The sequence below is a fragment of the Lemur catta genome, chromosome 1 (genome assembly GCF_020740605.2).
Source record: "Lemur catta isolate mLemCat1 chromosome 1, mLemCat1.pri, whole genome shotgun sequence".
NCBI lineage: Eukaryota > Metazoa > Chordata > Mammalia > Primates > Lemuridae > Lemur > Lemur catta.
The window spans coordinates 214,903,766-214,926,797 of NC_059128.1; positions in this window are offsets into that span (position 1 = coordinate 214,903,766).

A 23,032-nucleotide genomic window follows, 5' to 3' on the forward strand; every position below is an offset into this window, starting at 1 on the left:
TGGCAGTGAAGCTCTCTGGCTCTTTTATATTAATATAAGCGTCTAAACTACTGAGATTTGTATTTTATAAAAGTCATTCTGGTAAGACAGTGGGGGATGAATAATTTAGAGTCAAAACCAGGAAGGAATGATCAATTAAAAGGATACAGCACATGAAATACCAAAGTGGTAGTATGAATTATAAAAAGACATGATAGACTTAATGAATATTTGTGGGATAGAATGAGGAAGTTTTAATATCTGACAGAATACAAGTGGTGAGGAATCTCAAGTTGAAAATGATACATAGATATGGAACTTGAACAAATGAAGGGACAACTGTACCATTGACTAAGTTCAGGAATATAGTAAAAGAACATCTTTTGGAAAAAATATAATAAATTCATTTTGGGGAGTTAAGTTGCTTGGAGATATCTAGTTAGAGAGAAGAGTCTATAAACTGTAGCACATACTAATTCCTGGAAACATTAATTAGCAAGATATGTGTGTTAGATGAAATAGGGATAGTAAATTATGAATTAGATCAACCAGAGGTAGTGTATGGATTGAGAAAAGAGGCATTCTATTTAAATTGCTATTGTTGCTATAATAATGATAATATTAATAATAATTTCATTATTATATTTATATTCATCAAAATCTTTCTTTGATTATTTTAAATTATTTTCTTATAAGATAAAAACAACTAAATCCCAAATATAACCATTAATGAAATAAGAGAATAGAACTGTAATTCTGTAGTTCCTATTGAGAAATAAAGGAGTTGGGGGGCCAAGATGGCAGACTAGAATCAGCCTGCACAAGCTGCTCTCACGGAGAAGACTTAAAATGGAGAGTAGATAATCACCTTTGTATCAATTGTCTAAGAGAGAACATCTGAAATCAACAGACAGTAATGAAGTGCACCCAAAGTGAAGGACAGGGTAGTCGTGTGGACCACTCAGCAGGATCAGAGGTACCCAAGGAAAGGGTCCACATGTTGGGAAGAGACAGAGGACAGACTCGCAGGGCTCCACACTTCCCCGATGGACATTGCAATCTGAGCTGCAGGAGGGACCACTGCAGGCCTCCGGACTGACACAGGGAGTTGCCTGGAGACTATACAGTGGCATTGCTCTGGAGAGAAAGCACAGTGGGGTCCTGCTGGCTTCTGAACCCTGGGCACTGTGGCTGGTGCCATTCTGAGGTCTTACCCCCAAAGTGTTGCATCTACCCAAGGGTTAGCTAACTTGATGCTTCCTCCTTGTCAGCCCTGTCAGGCCAGGGAGGGAGTAGGGAAGCTGGGGGCTATCACATGCCCTGTGACTGGGGGCCACATGCCTCCACCAATACTGGAGGACCTGGGCAGAGCAAGCACTCAGAGCCCCTTTGCTCACTGCCACCACCTAGTTAGCTCCGCCCAGCCACTGCTGCCATAGACTTGGGCAGAGCATGTGCCCATGGGTCCCAGTACCTGCCACCACCACCTGGTTAGCACAGCCGCTGCTGCTACCACCTGAGTAGCACCACCACTGACAGACCTGGGAGGGGAAAATGCCCATGCTCTTGCCACCACAACAGGCAGACCTGGGCAGAGCGAATGCCCACAGCCCTGGCACTCACTGACACTGCAAAGTAGCCCCACCCAGCTACCACTGCCACTGTTGCTGGTGACTCAGGTGGAGCAAAAGCCCACAGCCACACATCTCAACAGAGGGATACACTCTTCCCCACCCAAGTTTTCAGCAGTGGCCTGAGGACCAGCCCACCCCTCCACACAGATATTCCCCAGCACCTGCTCGGATTGTGGAAATCCCAGGGGAATGGGCAAATTCAAGGGAGCAGCAGTGTTATAGGTCACGAAGCATCCACCCCTCTCCTGCTAGCTCAATCTTCCAGAGCAGGACTCATGCACAGCATCCAGGGTCTTCTCCCTCTCCTCGCCCAGCAACAGATTTCCCATCAGAGGACAACAGGTGTACTACAAAGCTATCTGTTTTGAGCTAAGAAAAGAGGTTCCAGATGAGAAGGAACCAGCATAAGAACTCTGGCACCACGAAAAAACAGGATGTTTTGACACCTCCAAAAGATCACATTAGTTATCCAGCAACAGACTCCAACAAAAAGGAAATTGTTAAAATGCCTCTACTGTCCAAGTAGGTACAGGAGAATATTTGCAGGGGATCCAATGATACAGAGACACAAGGGCTGAGACTTTCTGGGCAGGACAGAGGCCCTCAATGTGTGCACAATCAATATGGCACCTGCCTCCTCAGCTTGGGTCCAGGGAGAGGGCAAGCAACCCTGAGCAAGTTGGCAGCCTGACACTCAGTCCTCAAGAATTTCCCAAATCGCTGCCTATAGCAGTCCCTGGGCTCATGAGGGAAGAGGAGCTTTCTGAAAGTTCAGAGGCCATCAGTCTGCCACAAGGACGAGGGGAGCAAAAACACCCCCATCTACCCTTTCCATGGGACTCCAAGTTCCTTGATGTTCAGTCTCTGCCAAACTTTTGGTTTATTCTTTTTCTGTCCCCAGCTTCTTCCTGTGAGTTCTCGATAGTATTCTCTCTGGCACTCTTCCTTCAGTATTCTACTCAGGCCATGATTGTTCACCTGTAACTTTGGTACTTTCTGACAACTGACATCCGATGTCTCTAGTCAACCATCTTGAAAAACACCCATATTTTATTTTTTGACAGAATTTTATCATCTAGAAAATACTTCCACTTGCATTGTTTGATTTTTTTAAGTAAATCAGGCATAGTAGGTATTATTACTCCCATTTTAGAGAAAGAAAAGTTGAGACCCTGAGAGAGTAAGTGACCAAGGTCATGCAAAAAATAAAAGATTTCAAGTTAGGACCAGAAAGAACATCTGACACCTAGTTTTTCTTTCTTTCCACTTCACCATGGAATCTTTATTAAACTGAAAATGAGAGTAACAAGTGTTTATGACTCTTTTGCCTATCCACTAACAATATGGGAAGGGGTCAAACCTTAAATCCACTCTTGCTCTAGTTACCATTTTACTCAAATGAGTCTGCCAAGAATCCTAAGTAAGTATTCTGTAGAAGTTACTATCAATAAAGCAATCTGAATAATAAGCAAGAGATCTGACAGCTTTTCACAGGTGCCATTGCAATGCGTGGAAGCTTGGAACAAACACAGAAGCACACTCCCTGTTCCCATTAAAATGGCTGTCAAAACAAACAAACAAACAAACAAACAAACAAACAACAAATATTGAGGAGGATATGGGGAAATTGAAAGCCCTGTACATTGCTAATGGGAATGTAAAATAGTAAAGCTGCTGTGGAAACTGTATGGAGCTTCCTTCAAAAATTAAACATTGAATTTCCACATCATCCTGCAATTCCACTTCTGGGTATATACAAAAAAGAACTGAAAGCAAGGATTTGACAAGTATGTGTGCACCCATGTTTACAGCAGCATTATTTACAATAGCCAAAAGGTGGAAAGAACCCAAGAGCCTATCAGTGGATAAATGGATAAACAAAAGGTGGCATATGCAGACAATGGAATATTGTTCACTCTTAAAAAGGACAAAAATTCGGACATATGCCACAACCTGGAAAAACTTTGATCTTATGCTAAGTGAAGTAAGTCAGCCACAAAAGGACAAAGACTATATGATTCCACTTATGTGAGGCACAGAGAGTAGTTAAATTCATAGAAAAAGTAGAATGGTGGTTGCCAGGAGCTCGGGTGGAGCAGGAAATGGGAAGTTAGTACTTAATGGATGATAGAAATTTCAGTTAGGGAAGGTGAAAAATTTCTGGAGATGAATGGTCCTGATGTTTACACAACAACGTGAATGTACTTAATGTGACTGAACTATACACTTAAAAGGATTAAATGGCAAATTTCATGTTATATATACTTTACTATAGTTAAGAATATTAAAAATTTTTTAAAAGCATGTACTCACCAGAAAATTGGTTTCCCTGATCATCACCTAAAGGCACATCGGGGAAGGATACCAATTGGATATCAGACTGAGACGGGGGGTGGGGGGAGGGGATGGGTGTATGCCTACATGATGAGTGCGTTGCGCACCGTCTGGGGAATGGTCATGCTTGAAGGTGCTGACTCGGGGAGGTGGGGGGTGGGGCGAGGGGATGGAGGTATGACTACATGGTGAGTGCCAGGTGCACTGTCTGGAGAATGGACACGCTTGAGGCTCTGACTCAGGGGGATGGGCGGGACACGGACAATGTATATAACCTGAGCTTTTGTACCCCCACGAAGAGCTGAAATAAAAAAAAAAAGTTGGGATCAGAGAACTAAAGACAATTTACATGGCCTACAACCCTCCCACCCCACTAAAAAATTAAAATAAAAAGCAAAAAAAAAAAAAGAAAAGAAAAGAAAAGAATGATTGATGCATACATTGATGGCAAAAAAATTTAAGTTAGCAAACCTCACAGGAAACCTGTGACTTCTCCCCTAGTCCTTTGGTATCTTTCTTCACAAGGCTTCTATTGCATTTTATGTCCAACAATAAGAATGTACTAGCCATTCAGTAAGTGTTTAATAAGAATGATTTTTCTGTGTTCCAGGGTCTGTGTTCTGTGCTATGGAGGATGCAAAATAACTAAAATCAACCTTCTATAAAGTGTATTAAAACTTCCATAGGGTATTTAAATATTATTGTCCTGTACATGGTAAAGCTGACAATTCAAGATGAGCTAAATCTTCTTGCTGCCTATTTTCTTTTAGGTTTCCCCCAAATTAAGTGAAAATCCTCTATTCTGAGGGTGAACATCACATGTGACAGTCACATAATGCTAGGTTAAGTTACTCTAAATCAATCTTCATTAGTAGCTTTATAATGGAAGTTCCTAAAAAAAAAAATCACAGGAAATTTAAAATTGATTTTTGTGACCAGGCTGAGTCACATGGTCTAATAAAACAAAAACATTTTGATATTTTTACTCAGGATCTAAATGATCAGATTGACACTATCAAATTCTTTAGTCTATAAATCTAAACAGTCAATGATATTTCTGACAAAAAGCACACATATATGTGAATACACATAGAAAACTTACACATTTATGATCCATTAATTGTCTGACCTTCTTTTTCTCTTTAGGTATAAATAAGCAACTTAAATTTAGTTCATGTATTTTACCACAAAGAAAAACACTACCTAGAAGAAGCCTCTAAAAAGATTGAATCCTTCTTAGTCATCTCTAGGAAACCTATCAAGCATATACTTCCTAATTATTCTTTCTAAAGCACAGCTTTGATCATGTTAACTGCCCTGCATAGAGACTGTCGAAAAGTTTCACTGCTGCCAAATAAAGTCCAAAACCTCACCCAAACAGTCCAGGGACTATCTCAGTCTGTATCTTCTTTCTCTGAATTATTTTTCTTTATTCATCCTCATCTCTAAATAGAATAGGCAACTTGCCATTTCTGAACAACCTCTAAAATTTCCAATCTCTAGACCTATTCTTATTCCATTCTTCCTGACTACAATGTAAGTCTATCCAAATTCCACTCTTCTAAATATATGTGTATTATAACCATTTGCTTAACATTGTGCTAGACTATAGGAAGGAGATTTACACATTTTGATGAATTTTCCACTATTTGTTTATAGATTAATACTAGATACCCCATGGTATTTATAAAGCAAGAGCTAGGCAGTCCTTTCAGCTTCCTAGGATACTAGAAATCCCTGTTCTGCATGATTCTATGTAAGTTTGTCTTTGGGGAAGTAATAAATTTCATTTTTTCCTAGGAATGTTGACTCTCAAAGTGTAAAAGGAAACTGTAAACACAAATATCATTATTTATATATTCCACAAGTGTTTACTGAATAACTTCCATGTACTGCAGATTATAGGAGGCAATGGGAAGTGATGGAAAAAATACCAAGGTTAGTAAGAATTTTTATCCTTTAAGAGTAATGAAGCCTAAGTACAATACAAGGTAGAAAGTGAAGTACTGTAAAAAAGAGAGAGAAAGAGATGGCTTTGGGGTTAAAAGAAAGAAGAGATTGCTTCTGCTTGGGAAGATCTCAGAAAGCTTTATGTTAAAACAAGATGTTTCCATTTGTCTTCAGCAAATGTCAACCACAATGGAAAAACATTAAGACAGCTAAGTATAAAACGCTTCAACATGTATCTGTTTCCATGGTGTCAATTCTATATGTTTACATAGATATTTTTTTTGTTGGGCTCATGAAGATCTTAATAAATCTACACAAACAAAAGCACTGAAAACCACATTTGCCACAAAATACCAAAGTTCTTAAATATTAGTGATTTCCAATCAGTCTGTCTTCCCACCCTGTACTAGCTCTTTCTTAGAGATTTGGGGAATTATTTTCAGACTATTTCTCCTTGGAAACTATTGATGCTATATGACTTCATCAACATAAAATGGTTTCATTAGTAGTAATACATTAATAACTGCTTATTTTATGAACTAAGTTCTATCTTTCACAAACTTGAAAGGCTAGAGGAAACCTTATGAATCGATGCTAGTTAATTTCAAGACTACTCTTTTTTTTAGTGTATCTCTGAAAAGACATACTTCAGAAGTGTGTTTCCTTCTGTAAATGAATATATAGATTCCCTTGCGGAAGGGAGAAGCAACAAAGAAATCCTGTTCAGTTAATCAACTTTGGAATGTTGCTATTAATGAAGGATAAATGAAACAAAATAGTAGTTATTTGAAAAGTCAAGCAAAACAATGGATTTTTAAAATAATTTAACAAGTATTTATTTAGTTTCTAGAAGGTGTCACAGTTTTAGATTTGGTAGACATAGACATGAAAAAGGCAAACAAAATTCATGTTCTCTGTGCATCTTGTGTTCTGGATGTATGGGAAGAGAGGAGGAAAGAGGTAGGAGAGAAGAGGAGATAAAATATATGTGATTAACAAGTAAATAAATTTAAAAACTATTTCAAACAGTGATAAAATGTTATGAATACAATAACTAAGGATGATCTGATAAAGATGAAATTGGTAGGTATTAGGATGTGGGAATTTTGGGAGGTGATTTGGGCTCTGCCTTCATGAATGGAACTAGTGCCCTTATAAAATAGGCCCAGGAAAGCTTGTTCACCCTTCCAACATGTGAGAACACAGCTAGCAGGCTCTAAATCAGGAAACAAGCAGACACTTTGATCTCAGTCTTCTCAGCCTCCAGAATGGTGAGCAATAAACTTCTGTTGTTTATAAGCTGCCTCGTCTATGGTACTTTGTTATGGCAACCAAGATAATGGGCAAGGAAGGGAGGTATATATAAGAAGGGGATATTTTATCTGTTACCTGAGTTATCAATTTAAAAAGCAGTAAATCATATAAAAATCTATGCAGAAAGCAGCAAATGCAAAGGTCCCAGGGTGGGAACTAGCTTGGGAGAATTCAAGGAAAAACAAGAAAGCCAGTATGACAGAAGCATGGTGACTAGAATGAGGGGTGCTGCAAATAAAACTATAAGAATTGGCAATATCATGTAAGGAAGATCATTTAAGTGTGTGTGGTATATGTGAACATTTTGGATTCTATTTCTTAAAGCCTAATTTGAAGTCATAATAAAGATCTCTGTATGCCCTCACCATACCTTAGTGAAATGAAACTTTATTTTTATGTTCGAATGAACATAAAAAGCAATTATTGAAGAATTCATAGGTGCCAGAATCTGGGGCTGAGGGGAAGGTAGGTAGGGGTACACTTGGTATTTGCCCTCTAAGAATTTATAGAGTGATAGAAGAAAAAGTGCTAAATGCCATAAGTAATTATATTTATAAGGTATTATGGGTATTCTAAGGACTGATACAACTTTCGCTAGGGAATATCTTTTCATATAATACAGCATATAAATTGAGCCTTGAAATATAGGTATGATTTGAACATGTGGAAATGGAAGGTGGGGGGTGCTGAAAAATAAAGACAGTAGGGCCTTTTATGAAATGTGGGAAATTGCATGTATCCAAGAGTTGCTAATATAGTCCCTACGTATGTGGTAATGGAGGTAAATTTTTTCATTCATTCAGTGAATATTTTATTGAGCAAGTACTACGTGGGACATTACCATCCTAGCTGCTGATGAACAGTGATGAGTAAGATAAAGCCTCTGTTTTTATGGAGCAGTCCAGTAGGGGGAGACAGACAATAAACAAATAAGTACAGAATACAAGGTAGTGGTAGGGGCTGTGGAGGGAAACAAAGCAGAGACTAAAAGAAGGTAGTTTGTAAGGGATTCAGCTTTTGCAAAGAGTGGTTAAATAAGGCCTGTCCAATAAGTGACATTGCAGAGATCTGAAGGACATAACAGAGAAACTCATGTGAACGTCTGGGGAACAGTCATGCTTGGGATATTCAAGAAAAAGTGTAAAGAGACTGTTATAACTGAAATATTAGTAGTGAGCAAAGAAGGGATAGGAGATGAGATCAGAGAGGTGGGGTGGGAGGAGAGGCTGTAAACACTACACACCTTGTAGGTGAAAAGGAAGCTAGGAAGCCACTAGAGGGAATGAACAAACTAGTAGGATTATCTGACTTTTATTGTCAAGGGACACTATGACTACAGTGTTGAGAAGAGCCAAAGAGGTCAGGACAAGGAAAGAGCAGATAGACCAAATAGTAGGCTGCTAGGTTATCCAGGTATCAGAAAATGGTGGCCTGGAGCTGGGTGGTTATGGAGGAAGTGATAAGAGTGGTCAAATCCTGGATATACTTTCAATTGATTGGATTTGATAACGGATCAAATAGTGCATAAGAGAAGAGTCAGACTGACAACAAGTTTTGTAGCTCAAGCACCTAGAAGAATGGAGTAGCCATTCATTCAGATGAAGAAGACACCAGGAAGAACAAGTATTTGTTAGGTTATCTAAATGTCAGTTTTAGACATTGTCTTAGTCAGTTTTGGCTAATAAAATAAAGTATAGACTGAGTGACTTACACAATAAGGATTTACATCTCACAGTTGTAGAGGCTGGGACATTCAAAATGAAAGAATTATTGGCTTCTGTGTTTAGGCACTCTTCATGGTTTATAGATGACAATCTTCTCATTGTATTCTCGCATGGCTGAAAGCAGAAAGAGAGATACCTTGTCTCTTCCTCTTTTAATAAGGTCATTAATCTTATCATGAAGGCCTTACCCTCATGACCTAACCTAACCCTAATTACCTACCAAAGGCATACCCTCCAAATGCCATGACATTGGGGATTAGGATTTTAACATGTAAATTTCGAGGAGACCTAAGGATTCAGTCCATAACAGACTTAGTAAATTTCATGTGTCTATTTGTAACTAAGTGGAGATTTTGAATAGTCAGCTGGATGTATGCAAATAGAATTCAAGGAAATGCCTGGGCTGAAAATAAAAAGTTGGGGGTCATCAGGAGATAGATAGTATTCAGTGCCTTGTGACTGGATTACATGAATCATAGGGCAAGTCTACATAGAGAAGAGAAGGCCTAAGATTGAGCCCTGAGTCACTGCAAAATTTAAAAACCAGAAAGAGAAGGAAGAAACAGCAAAAGAGGAAAAGAGTGCCAATGAGGAAGAAAGTCAGAGAAGAGTCAAGTATCCCAAACACTAAGTGAAGCAAAGAGAATGTGATCAACTGTGGTAATGAAATGGAACAGTAGCTGGAGAAGACGATATGGTCAAGAAAAGATTTGTCCGAGACTGGAGATAGTTTAGTCTAATTGTAGGCTGCTGGCAATGGTTCAGTTGAGAGAAATTGATGAGAGAAGGACTGCAGAATAGATGTATTGAGTATAAAGTTTGTGTATAAGTTTGATATCGATTGCACTAATTATTTATCTATGCTAATGGGAAGGAAAGCAGAGTATATTGATGCTAACATTTACGTGTAAGTAGATGTAGTAATAGAAGCTTATGGAGATTCTTTTCTAATTGCTTTTTTCTTTTCAGTGAAAGAGAAGACAATTTCATCAGCTGAGAATGAGGCTGAGAAGGAGACGATTGTGTTAGTTTGAGAAGATAGAAGTTTTAAGATTCTCTAAAGGAGAAGGAGAAAGGATGAAGTATTAATACATTTCCTTAAGTGGATTATGGGTGAGGACAAAGTATCTGAGATTGATTGATGGGCATGCATTTTAAGTGGTATCATTAAGCAAAGCATATATGTTTTCTTCCAGCTTGATTTCAGGGTCAGTACTGGAGGAGCGTTGAGTTTAATTGACTTTTATATTTTGTGTTTTGTAAGATTACCATGAGGAAGGCAGTATGATGCATGGCTTGATCTAAGCTGGGAAGGGATATTCAGTATATAATACAGTGAGCCTGAGGCTAGGAAGGTCTTGCAATTATTTATATTGATAGACTCTAGTTATCATCAAATTGGGATAGAAAGCAATATTATTTAGATGTGGAGACAAAGAAATTAGGATAAAATGGTTAAATGCCAGTATAAGCAAAAGGACCACACACTTAATCTTAGAGTACTTGAAATGCTATGAATCTTCAAGACAGAAATTGGCATTATAAGCACTTTGAAAAAGGTAATGAGAATAGAGCATAGAGGATGAAAAGAAATAGGTAGAGATTGGAGGCAGAAAAAAAATTATCAGTTTCCTGGCATAATTCAGAGCAAAAAATACTAAGACAAAAACTGAGGAGGAGTGTAGAGGGTAGGCTGTGCTCTGTTTGGAGTGTAAAGAAATATGTGAATGGGGTGCATTGCTCTAAGCATTTGGCATTCAAACAGGGGAGACAGGCATGAAAACAAACAATTTTGGTCAAATGTAATAAATGCTATACCACAGGTGTGCACAAAATGTTACATACATGCAGAGGGAGAATTAAATAATTCTGATGATTCTGCTACAAGCAAAGATGAAGGATAACAAAACTTAACTGAATACATATATATTTTAGCTGAAAGATGAGTAGTAATTTTTCATGTTGAGAAGGTACAATTAGGCATGATAAACAGAAGAGCTTGAAGTCAAAGAACCATTAGAACAGGGCACGTCAAATATATAGTGGCATTTTGGATTAAAGCATGGTTGCTACAGGAGATAGTGTGGGAGATAAGGCTAGACTTACAAGTTGAAGCTAGTTATAAAGAACTTTGGGTGTCAAGCTAAAGTATTTGGACTTATTTTTCTGTAGATAATGAGGACTTACTGAGAGTGTTAAGTGTGTTCTTTGAGAAGTTTCATGTGTATGTATGCGTGTGTTTTTGTGGTAGTGAGCATGTTTATACATGTCTGTTTAAGACAATGTATGATTTTTTTGTGTATGTGAATAAGTCTGTGTTTATTTGGTCACATTTTTATCTCCCATGAAATGAATGACAGCATAAAGCTGGATTGCGGTTACAGTATTTTCCCATTGCACAGAGTAAATCTAGCCACCCTTTATTGTTATCCAACTGGAAATACTGACTTTATCACTATTACACTTTAACAAATGAAGGTGATGAACAGTTATATGATAGGAGCAAAACCAGAGCCAGTATCATGTGGGGTTTGGTTTCTCTTTGAATACAGTTCCACATCTGTACAATGACAGGGGTTGAGGGGTGGTTGTACTTGATAACTCTAAGGTTCTTTTTTATGCATAAAAATGTGATATGACTATGTTAAGAGATACAAAAAGGAAAACTGTAACTAAAATTTCCCTGTGAACAAGCAGATATCAAAAAATAAAATTAGCTATCCCTCTTTTTCAAACTCAGGAATAAAATGTAAAATCTAGTTGCCCAAAAGGGAAGTTGGTCAAAACACCAGTAGGTCAGCATGGAGGAGATAAACAATTATACTGAGTGCTAGTACATCCAAACTGATTTTCCAGGGTAGCATGGAACATTGCTGGCCAGTCTGATTAGCATAATTTTGTTAATGTTCAGTTCTTACTGAATATATTTCATTTGAATTCAGAGGAATAAACCAAAACTTTAAAACAAAACCAGAAAGCTTTTCCTCTGTTTATATGTTTATATAATTTTTGTGACAAAATGCTGTGACAAAACCATAGCTTTCAGTGGGTGCATGGAGGTTTAAGTGGTTTCATCTCAAACTGGAACCAGATGTGAGGAGTGGCAAAGTTACCAAATGTCATATTACAAAACCAAAACAAAACCGCTGTTCGATGTCTTCGTCTTTGCAAAGTACCAAAATGATGTGTTTCAAGGATCAGCAAAGATCTGAATGAAACTTGTCTTCACTGGGAATTAGGATTTAATCCAAGACCAGTAAAAGATTAAATTGTTAAGGGATTTGGGTGAAATATTTGTATATTTCAAAGGAAATTGTGTCAACTGTTGACCAAACTCAGGGAGGCTGATGATTAATCATTTGAAGGTATTTTTCACTGTCCTGCAAACACCATGATTATATCTACTCTGATACTCTGCTTCTTTTGTATCCCCTACTGAGGCTATTCTGCTTTTCCCTTCATTTGTTTCATTAGTGCTTATTATCAATGATTCAGTTCAAATTCAGTTGTGGTATAACACCTGCCATGAATACTACACCCTTCTCTGGAGATTAATAATCTAATCCTCTCATTTTGTAAATGGGAAAAATATGTCTCAGATGTTAGAAACTTTGGAAAGCCACATAGCTTACTTGAGGTTTATAATTCCTCTAAATTCCTACAGTTTTGACTATCCATAACACAATATTTATCATAACTAGAGAAGGGTACCTTCCCTCCATGTTTATGAACATCCAATTTGTGAACAATATAATCCCATGTTGACAATTAAGAGCTACCCATTAAATATCCTAAAATGTGAGAAATGTCTTTTGAATGCTAAATCTGTTCTCTTCATTGTTCCTTTCTACATTGGTCTAGAAATATGGAAGGAAGCAGCTATATTTTTAATGTCTTTTAAACTGGTGCTAAGATCCAAAACTAGCACTTTAAATTCACAGGTTCTTTTCTACTGCACCATAAATTATCAAATATTTTATTGTTGTGGTGTCTCAGTCCATTTGGGTTGCTTTAACAAAAATATCATAAATTATGTGGCTTATAAATAATAACTATTTATTTCTCACAGTTCTGAAGGCTGGAAAGTCCAAGGTCAAGAAACCAGCATATTCGATGTCTGGTGAAGGCCCATTCCTCATAAATGATGCCTTCTTCCTGGATCCTCACATAGCAAAAGGGACTAGCTAGCTCCCTGGGGTCTCTTTTTAAGGGCACTAATCTCGTTCACGAGGGCTCTGCCCTTATGACATAATCACCTTCCAAAGGCCCCACCTCCTAGTATTATCACATTGGAGATTAGGCTTCCATATATGAATTTTTTTTGGGTGGGTGGTGGGACAAAAACATTTAGACCATAGCACATGCCATTCAAAACCCTGAGTTTTAATTTTTTTATTATTAACTATTCAACCAGGAAAGAATAATAAGGTAAATTTTACTGTTCCCTGGATATAAATGAAGATTTCAAAATAGTTCATGTCAAGATACTTGGAATCAAGTAGTGACCTAGAAGAGAAAATAAGCTGGTAGCCTAAAATTTCTTAATAATATGTATATATTATCAGGTGTATATATAAGGCATATATGCATTTTTATACATATATATTAATACAATCACATATCATATAAGCCTATAACAGCTAAAATTCAGAAAAGTAAAAGAATTTGTATACAATCACCCAGCATAAAGCTAAGGTCAGACAGGTGTTCCAATTGTAAGACCAATGCTGTTTTCTCTCCACCTAAAAGTGTTAGTCACATTGCCATTTGTTTCCGTTTCCCTGGCCAAGATTCTACCAACATCTCATCAATCTTTCTGTACAATGGCGACACTATTTTTAAGATTGTAATTTGTAAAGAGTTATTTTACAAAGGACAAAATAATTGTTTTCTCTTCTGAAAAATTTAAAGGCCTTAAAGGAAATGGCATGAAATAAGGACACCTAAGTGATACCCAAATATGAATAGATGAGTCAGCCTTCTTACTCACATCCTAAAAGCCATGCTGTGATGTATTTAGGATGTTGTTGAGCTCAAACACTTACACATAGCTCCTCCATGACTATTCGATTTCCTGACTTCCTCCTAAGGGTAATTGGCTTCAATATGTAATCCTTCAATAAATTAACAGATTTAAGTAAACATCAAGTTAATAATAGTCAAGGGTATAAGGGTTTAAGCTAATAAATAATATAATCAACGTTGAGGAGAGGTCACATATGAAGACTTTAAGACCAAGGATTACTATTTCAGTAAATTCACTTCTCATCTCCTCTTTCTATTTTCTAAATTTGTAATTTTATTAGGTACAATTATCAACAGTTATATTCATGATTATTTAGCAAATGTGGAATGAGATTTGAATCCTATACTTCAACAGCTCATAGTCTAAATATTATAGTAAACATATACTGATCACCTAATATGTGCTAATTACCATGGGGGCTCTTGAGAATATAAAAATGGAAAAAGGTTATTTTCTTTTGGAGTTTCGAATTATAGCAATTCTGGAATACTTAGAAGATCAAAACAAAGAATTACATAGTTTACATTTTTAAGTTAATCCATAAGTAAGAAAAGTAGCAAAGAAAGTAAAATGTTAGTTTCATAAGCTATAAACTTAGTTACAGTGGTCAAATGCCTCCTAAATTAAGATTTCATAAATTTAATTTGTTTATATAAAATTTCAAATCCCAAGCCTCACAGATGAAAATAAGAATAAAAATACATAAATTATTATTCTTTTATAACTCTAAGGAAAAGGGAGGCACAATTTTTTCTTTAAAATTTTGGTTTGATATGAAATTACAAATGGGAAATCAGGCATTGCATTTTTAAACTTTATTCTAATTCATTTAAAAATTTAGAAAAATAGATTATATGTAGATATATATCCATAGCTATATAAATGAGCAATGTTTATACAAGAAAAGGCTATATAGGTAAAAATCCAATACTGTAGAATAAACATGAAAATATATTCAAAGATACAATTTTACCAAGAAGAATAAATATTTCCTATGTTATGTAAGCTCTTCTATAGCATAAAATGTAGATTAAAGTCTTCTCAACTCATTATAAAAAACTAAATACCAAAATCACATACCCCGAAGATTCAAGACAAAGTTCCTTTTATATACTTAGATTTAAAATCTCCTAAAAAATATTTTAAAATCTGACAAGCAGTGAATTGAAAGAGTAAATATTCTGAAAAGATGAAATTTTCCCCAAGAATATAGTAAGAATATTCTCTTTGCCTCATTTGATGTTTTGCTATTTTGTTAGAACTTTTCAGAATTTGTCTAGCATATATTACATTTCAACTTCATTATCGACTTTTAAAAATGTTTATTCTTTGTGTCTCTTAAATTTACTTTTGTTTTTGATTACTTTTGTTAGTTTTTATTAATCTGTTAGTTTGACTTTACCCAATTTGAAAGTGTCATATCTTTTAAAGGGGATAATTAGTCTTTTTTATTTATTGTAGTCCCTACCTGTTGGTCCTATTTCATCTTTTTCCACGTAATTGCAAGGTAAATTTTGTTGAGGGAGGAGGGCTTTGTGGGTTTTGTTGTTTTCTTTCACATATTTTATTAAAATTGATAGGGTTTTCTTTTCAAACTTATGTACTTCTGATGATACAAAATTGATATATCCTGTTTTAACTTTTCAGTGGCCATAATTAAATTTGAAGTTTTTTCTACTGTCATCTAGATTTACTTAGTATCTGCATACATGTGATAAAAAAACCTTAGCACAATTTTACATTTCCTTTCTTTTTTCTTTTTCTTTCTTTCTTTCTTTCCTTCTTTCTTTCTTTCTTTTGTGTTTGTGTCTGTGTTTGTATGTGTGTGTGTGTGTGTGTGTGTGTGCACACGTACCCCAAAAGTCCAAACCACCTAAGCATCTAATCTTATCTAAGGTAGAATAGAACTTCCACCAGAGCACCAATTTTACTTCTCTTCTTTCCTTCACCCCAATCCCAGATATCTCTCGATTTAGAGCATCTGGAATTTTAATTGCAGATTTCTATTTATGTAATTTTTTACATTATTCATTAGAAATTTTTTAAAATTTCTATGGTTTTCCTCAGTTCTTTGTTTACCAATATTTTCTATATCATACATCTTTCCTTTCTTGGGTTCATTTTTATTTTATTAAAATATAATTTGGATCAAGTCTTAAAATGATCTAAATCCTTGATTATCTGAAAATGACTTTGTTGGGCCATTTCTCTGGGAAGGTAGTTTGAGAATGATTCTAATTGTAAAATCATTTATTTTCATAACATCAAAGAGAATTTTCCATGTTCTCTTAGCAATTGTTGACAATTAGAAATCTAATGCCAATCTACTTCTTTTAGGTAACCTGTTGTCATCATGATTATTTTGTTATCATCATTGTTATTGTTGTTACTTTGCATATGCACTTTTGCTTTCTGAAAACTTTCCTAGTAATTTCACCACTCTCATTCTTATGTTCATTTATTGTGATTGGCACTTGCCGTCTTCAAGATTTGTCTTATCAGCTATTTTGTTATTTGCTTGATTTTTTTTCTTTCTCTCACCATTAATAATTTTATCTCCTACATTTGCTATTTTCTCTCCTTTTAAAACTCCATTTTACTAATGTTGAAATTTCAGGATCTATTCTACATGTCTCCTAAATTTTTTCTCATTCTTTTCATATCTTTGGCTTTTAACATTGAAGGACAATCTTGCATTCATTTATTTTTCCTTAATCATTAGTCATTCTGAAAATTATTGCATTTTTTGAAGCTTTGATTTTTTAATGTAAATACATAAAAGTTTAAAGACAATATAACTTACACTCATATTCACACCAAATAGTAAATATTGTGACATATTTTCATATTGTCTTATTTTATAGATGGACTTGAAGTCTTTTCTTGCCAACATCTTTTTAGTTACCTTCCCTTCCCCCAGTTGCTGAGGCAACCACTACCATTAAGAAGATAGACAAATGGCCAACAGACATATGAAAAAATGTTCAACATCACCTATCATTAGGGAAATGCAAATTAAAACCACAATGAGATACCACCTTACCCTTGTCAGAATGGCCACTATTAAAAAATCATAAAACAATAGATGTTGGTGTGGATGTAGTGAAAAAAGAATGCTTACACTCTGTTGGTGGGAATGTAAATTAGTACAACCTCTGTGGAAAACAAAATGGAGATCCCTCAAAGAACTAAAAGTAGACCTACTATTTGATCCAGCAATCCCACTACTGGGTATCCACTAAAGGAAAAGAAGTCATTATATCAAAAAGAAACCTGTGCCTGAATGTTTATCACAGCACAATTCACAATTGCGAAGGTATGGAATCAACTGAAGTGCCAAGCAGTTGATGAATGGATAAAGAAAATGTGATATATATACACCATGGAGTACTACTCAACCTTAAAAAGAAATAAAATAATGTCATTTGCAGCAACTTGGATGGAACTGGAGAACATTATCCTAAGTGAAGTATCTCGGGCATGGAAAAACAAACACCACATGTTCTCACTAGTAAGTGGGAGCTAAACGGTGGGTATACATGGCCATAAAGTGGTGTAAAGGACATTGGAAACTAAGAAACGGGGAGGGTGGTAGGATAAAAACTTACCTATCAGGTACAATGTATAGTATTCTGGAGATGGGTACACTAACAGCCCTGACTTCAGCATTACACAATTCATCAGTTTAACAAAAACATGCTACCCCCTGGATATTTTGAAATAAAAAATTATTAAATAAAAATGTGCATATCTCTTCAGGTCACTTGTAGTCACTTTTATCTAGATATGTATCCATAAACAATACATAGTTTGTCATTTTTTTCATTTTGGAAAACATTAAAATTTATTAAGAATAGTTAACATTGCATGTTCAATTAACCACATCTTCACTAGACTGAGCACTCAAGGATTTGAGATGATCTGTGATTTAGCACACTCCAAAGATTGAGATCTGTTGTATTCACACCAAGCAAAGCAGCATCAGCGAGGAACTGTCAACCTAATTCTGGGAACAAAAACATTCAAAATGCATTTTCCACTGATCCTTTATGGAAACCAGCAATATATCTTCAGCAGCTACACATATATCTCTATCTTTGAAAAACTGTGTAATTTCATAGATAGTACCTAACTTTCAAGTTTAAAATTTAAATTAGAATCCATCTCTATTTTGTGAACACCTTTTACTGATCCACAAATACACATGAAACCTTTTGGTTTTCATGTAGTAGGAGGCACTCACATTTTTGATCAATTAGTGCAGAAGGGAGCGGCAAAGGAGCTACACCAGACAGCAAAGTGAGACTGGAGCAAATGAGAAGGACTGGCCTTTCTGCCCTCTGTGATTCCCAGGAGGATCTAGACAGTTTTCATCTATTTATACCCAATCTTGTTCAAAAATAATATAATTAGATGTGTTTTAAATTATACTACTATCATTCTACAGTATACATAGTCTTGCATCTTGCTTTTTCACTACATATTCCATTTAATATCTAGCTAATTTTATGTAGTTGAGTCATTTTAAAAACTATATGGCATTCTGTCATATAAATACATATTATTTTATTAACACAGTTTTATGACTGGACGAGGCTTTTCCAACAATTTTTGCTACTATACAAAGGAAACTATGCTTGCATTAAGTACAGTTATTATTTTGTATTGCTTCACTTTTAATAAATGTACATAGAAGTGATCACTCTAAAATTATTGTATATAGCTTATTTCCCCACAAGTATTTTTTGGGTTATGGTTTCTTCAATCATATTTCTGGTAACATCTGTTTTCTACCTTTTTATAATTCTTCAACTATTACGTTTATTTTTTTTATTTCAGCATATTAAGGGGGTGCAAATGTTTAGGTTACACATATTGCCTTTGCCCCACCCGGGTCAGAGCTTCAGCTTGTCCATCCCCCAGACAGTGCGCACCACACCCATTAGGTGTGAATATACCCATCCCCTTCTCCCCCCTCCCACTTGCCTGACCCTAGATCAATGTTATTACTATATGTGCAAATAAGTATTGACCAATTAATAACTATTTAATGGTGAATACATGTGGTGTTTTTTTTTCCATTTTTGTGATACTTCACTTAGAATGGGCTCCACCCCTATTCAAATATATCATAAGCATCTAAAATTTAAATGTCCTTTTCAAATATGACCCCAGCATCATCAATCCAGTTGCTTAAAATATCTCAGTTCAACAATAATTCCTGTTGCTTTAAACTCCATTGGTTTTACATATATAAAATATACACTTTTTATCTCTTCTGCTGTCATCCTAATCCAAGCCACCTTCCCTTTTCACTAGGATTTCCACAATAGCCTCTTAAGGGTTATTCCCTCTTCTACTTTTTCTTCCTCCTTATCAATTTTCCACAACATTAGGATTATTTGTTAAAATTATGAGTGATCTCCTATCTGTATCCATAAAGCCATCAATATTTTTCCCATTTAATTTAGGCTAAAAAAATAAATAAATCCTTACTCTCTTCTAAAGGCCTTGAATGCAAACCCTGTATATTTCTCCAATCTTATTTACTTCTAACTTTCTCCTCACTTTCCATGTTGCAGCCATTATAGCTTCTTTTTATGTTCCTCATATACTATGAACTCCTTTCTGTCTTACAGTCTTTATACATTCCATGCCCTGAGTTTGGAAAGTCCTGTCCTATTTTTTATCATTTGATAATTTCTTCTAATTTCTTAGAAGTTACATTTTCCTCTTCTCCATAGAGAAATGACATGCTATTGTGTCTCTAAGGACTGGGGCTTCCTTAATTTAGAGTGAAAGCAAATAGCATTTAAGAGGTGTTAAGAGCTGAGTCTCTTCCTGATAGCAGAAAATAAGCTAAATGGTCTCTTTTGCCTGAAAGAACCTAAATGAGAAGCGGTGACCCTGGAGGAGATTTAGGAAAGAATATGGAGAGAGTATTGGATCCAAAGTTTGGATACCTGGATCTCATCCAAGAAGTGATTCAGAGATCAGCCGGTGACCTGCAAGCACCAGGCAAATGGGCTAGAAGGAATGACAGAAGAACAGCATGCAGTTGCTCAGGTACAAGTGCCCAAGAATGGCTCCTCAAGGAAAGATAAAATGGTACTTACAACTCTAATTATTAAACTTAATGTTTGACCTTAAGTCTGTCACTTTATATATCTCATCAATTAAAGTGGCAATCTCTAAGATCCTTTAATTACCTAGAACCTCTACAAAGTATAAATTCCTGACAAAACTTCTTTTTTCAGCTTATATTGCTTATGTTTATCACTTCGGGCAACATGAACTGCAAATTACTTTGGAAAAAGAGACAGTAAGTAATTAGGCTACTCTAGGTTTGTTTTACCTTATGATCACTTTATCCCATATGTGAGAATCCAGAAAAGTACCTGGTATAGTATTCACTCTGTCTTGTTCCCCTCAGGTGACTTCAGAATGATTGCACCAGGCACAAATTACAGATCCTGCATAAGTTTTCAAACAATAAAGACGTAATTTTAGAAACAGCTGAGAAGTTGCACGGTTCTTGTTCTTCAATTAGCTAGAATGTTTTGGCTGGAGATCTATTTGGAACACTCCCTCATGCCTCGTTTTACTTGTCAGTTTGTGTGAGAGGTCTCTGGATGCCAGAAAAACATGTCAACTCCGGAAAGTGATTTTATGAGGAAGCCCATTTAACGTTTATGTTTTTACTAGGGCAGTTATTATTTCTACTAGTAAAAGATTTCTAAATTGGCTTACAATGTCAAGTGTAACGTTTAGGATTTAAGTGTTTTGGTGGTCTGAACAGTGAAAAAAAAGGGTTAATAATAATCCTGGGCATGCAATTGTCCATTGAGCTGACTAGCTTGACAGCATGGCATACTTTTGAATGTCAACTCAACTTGTAAAAATAACTTGGACTCTTAAATACTTAGGTCTGTATAATGATTTATAGACATAAGATTAGAATCCCACAAAGTGCTTTGGAAATTTATTTAGGCAGACTTTATTCCAGGAAAATCTCATCATGCAAGTTTGATAGCTAAAACAGTGTGCTAAATGTTCCAGGCAATTGCCTGCTAACATGAAATCTTGTACACTCCATATAAAAATTATGGCTGCTAAATTTTCAAGAAAAAAAAATGACATTTTTATTTTCTTCTTGCAGTCAGTGCATTTATACTCTAAGCTCATAGATCCAAAGAACTAAGTGCAGGAATGGTATAAGGTACCATCTAACTTGATCTCTATTTTTTGTATGTGAACTCTGAGTCTTAAAGGGGGAAAGTGATTAATATCATACAGACATTTACTGCAGACTTAAGAATAAAACACAACTTCCTCTACCCAGTGCTCTTGCAGTTGTACCACAGATCACACCAAGTTTAACTATACATAAACGTGTTTATGACCAAGAGTATAAAGTTTCAACTAGTTCCGGTATATCAACTACTAACATGTGACAAATTCTCTTTTCACACAAATAATGGCAAAAGAAAAGAAAGTTTTGATAGAAAACTATTAATAATTCCAAACATATACATTTAATAGTCTCTTACTGGTTAAGAAAAAACAACCAATTTATCATATGAATCCTAATAAAATTAGAATTTAAAATGATGTTTTCAAGTACAAAAGTAAAATAACCTGAAAAGAGAGGAAATGGGTGGTTTTCTAAGGATATTTATTCGAATCTAACCACATATTTACTTTTTTTTTTTTTTTCTTTTGAGACAGAGTCTCACTTTGTTGCCCCCGCTAGAGTGAGTGACATGGCGTCAGCCTAGTTCACAGCAACCTCAAACTCCTGGGCTTCAGCGATCCTACTGCCTCAGCCTCCCGAGTAGCTGGGACTACAGGCATGCGCCACCATGTCCGGCTAATTTTTTCTATATATATTTTTAGTTGTCTAGATAATTTATTTCTATTTTTAGTAGAGACGGGGTCTCGCTCAGGCTGGTCTCAAACTCCTGAGCTTGAGCGATCCACCCGCCTCGGCCTCCCAGAGGGCTAGGATTACAGGTGTGAGCCACTGCACCCAGCCACATATTTACTTTTTTATCTGTAAATGCCATAAGAGCAGGGGGGACTTACGGGTAGCATTGTCTACAGCTGTGCACCCAGTGCCCTGACACTACGTGGCATTTTGTAAGCATTTATTAGCTATATGTTAGACAGTAAATTTTATAATCCTGACTTATTTTCAAAAATGTATTTCTAAGTCTAAATAGGCACATTTATTCATTTCAAATCATATGGCATAAGATTTTGGTGCATACAGATATTTGGGAGATAAGTTATTTTATAAAAGCACATTTAGACTGTTCATTAGGTCAAATTTATTTTCTAATTTTTACATATTTCTTCTAGCCTACAGTTTTGTTTTTGTTATGATTTTTAAAGGATGAAGAATTACAGATAGATGATTAGATAGATAAGTAGGTAGGTAGACAGAAGATAAACTCTGTTTCTGAGTATTTAACAAATGTCAGAGTGATTCATAAAGCAATTGAACCTCTTTGACAATGCTAAAGAGTATAAATGAAATAGGGATAGATGGCTCAGTAACCAACGCAGGCCTTTCTATCCTGTTTCCCTCATTTGCAAAATCAAGGAACTGAAGTTGATGGTACTCAAGATTCATTTTAGTTTTTTGTTCTACAAGTTGGTTATTGTAATTTAGAAAAAAGTCCTTATTGAGAACTCAGAAATATAAAAAATAAAAATAATTTTACTAATTTGAGTTTCTTAAATTATAACTATAAATGCCAATTAATTACATTAACCCTCTGTGATTAACAAGTATTACCACCCAGATCCTCCACTTAACCAATTGTGTGACATTCAGGGAGTGGCTTCCTCTTCCTATGCCTCAATTTCCTTACCTGTATTAATGGAATTAATTATAGTACACACTTGCTACTGTACTTGTTGTTAAAATTAAATGAACTAATGTGTGGCACATAAGTAGCATAAAAATAGCATATTAGAAGTTCTATACTTGTCAGCCAATAAATACAAACACAATTAATGAACTTAGGGTTTTAAGACTCTTAAATCTTCTTAATCTGCTACAAAAT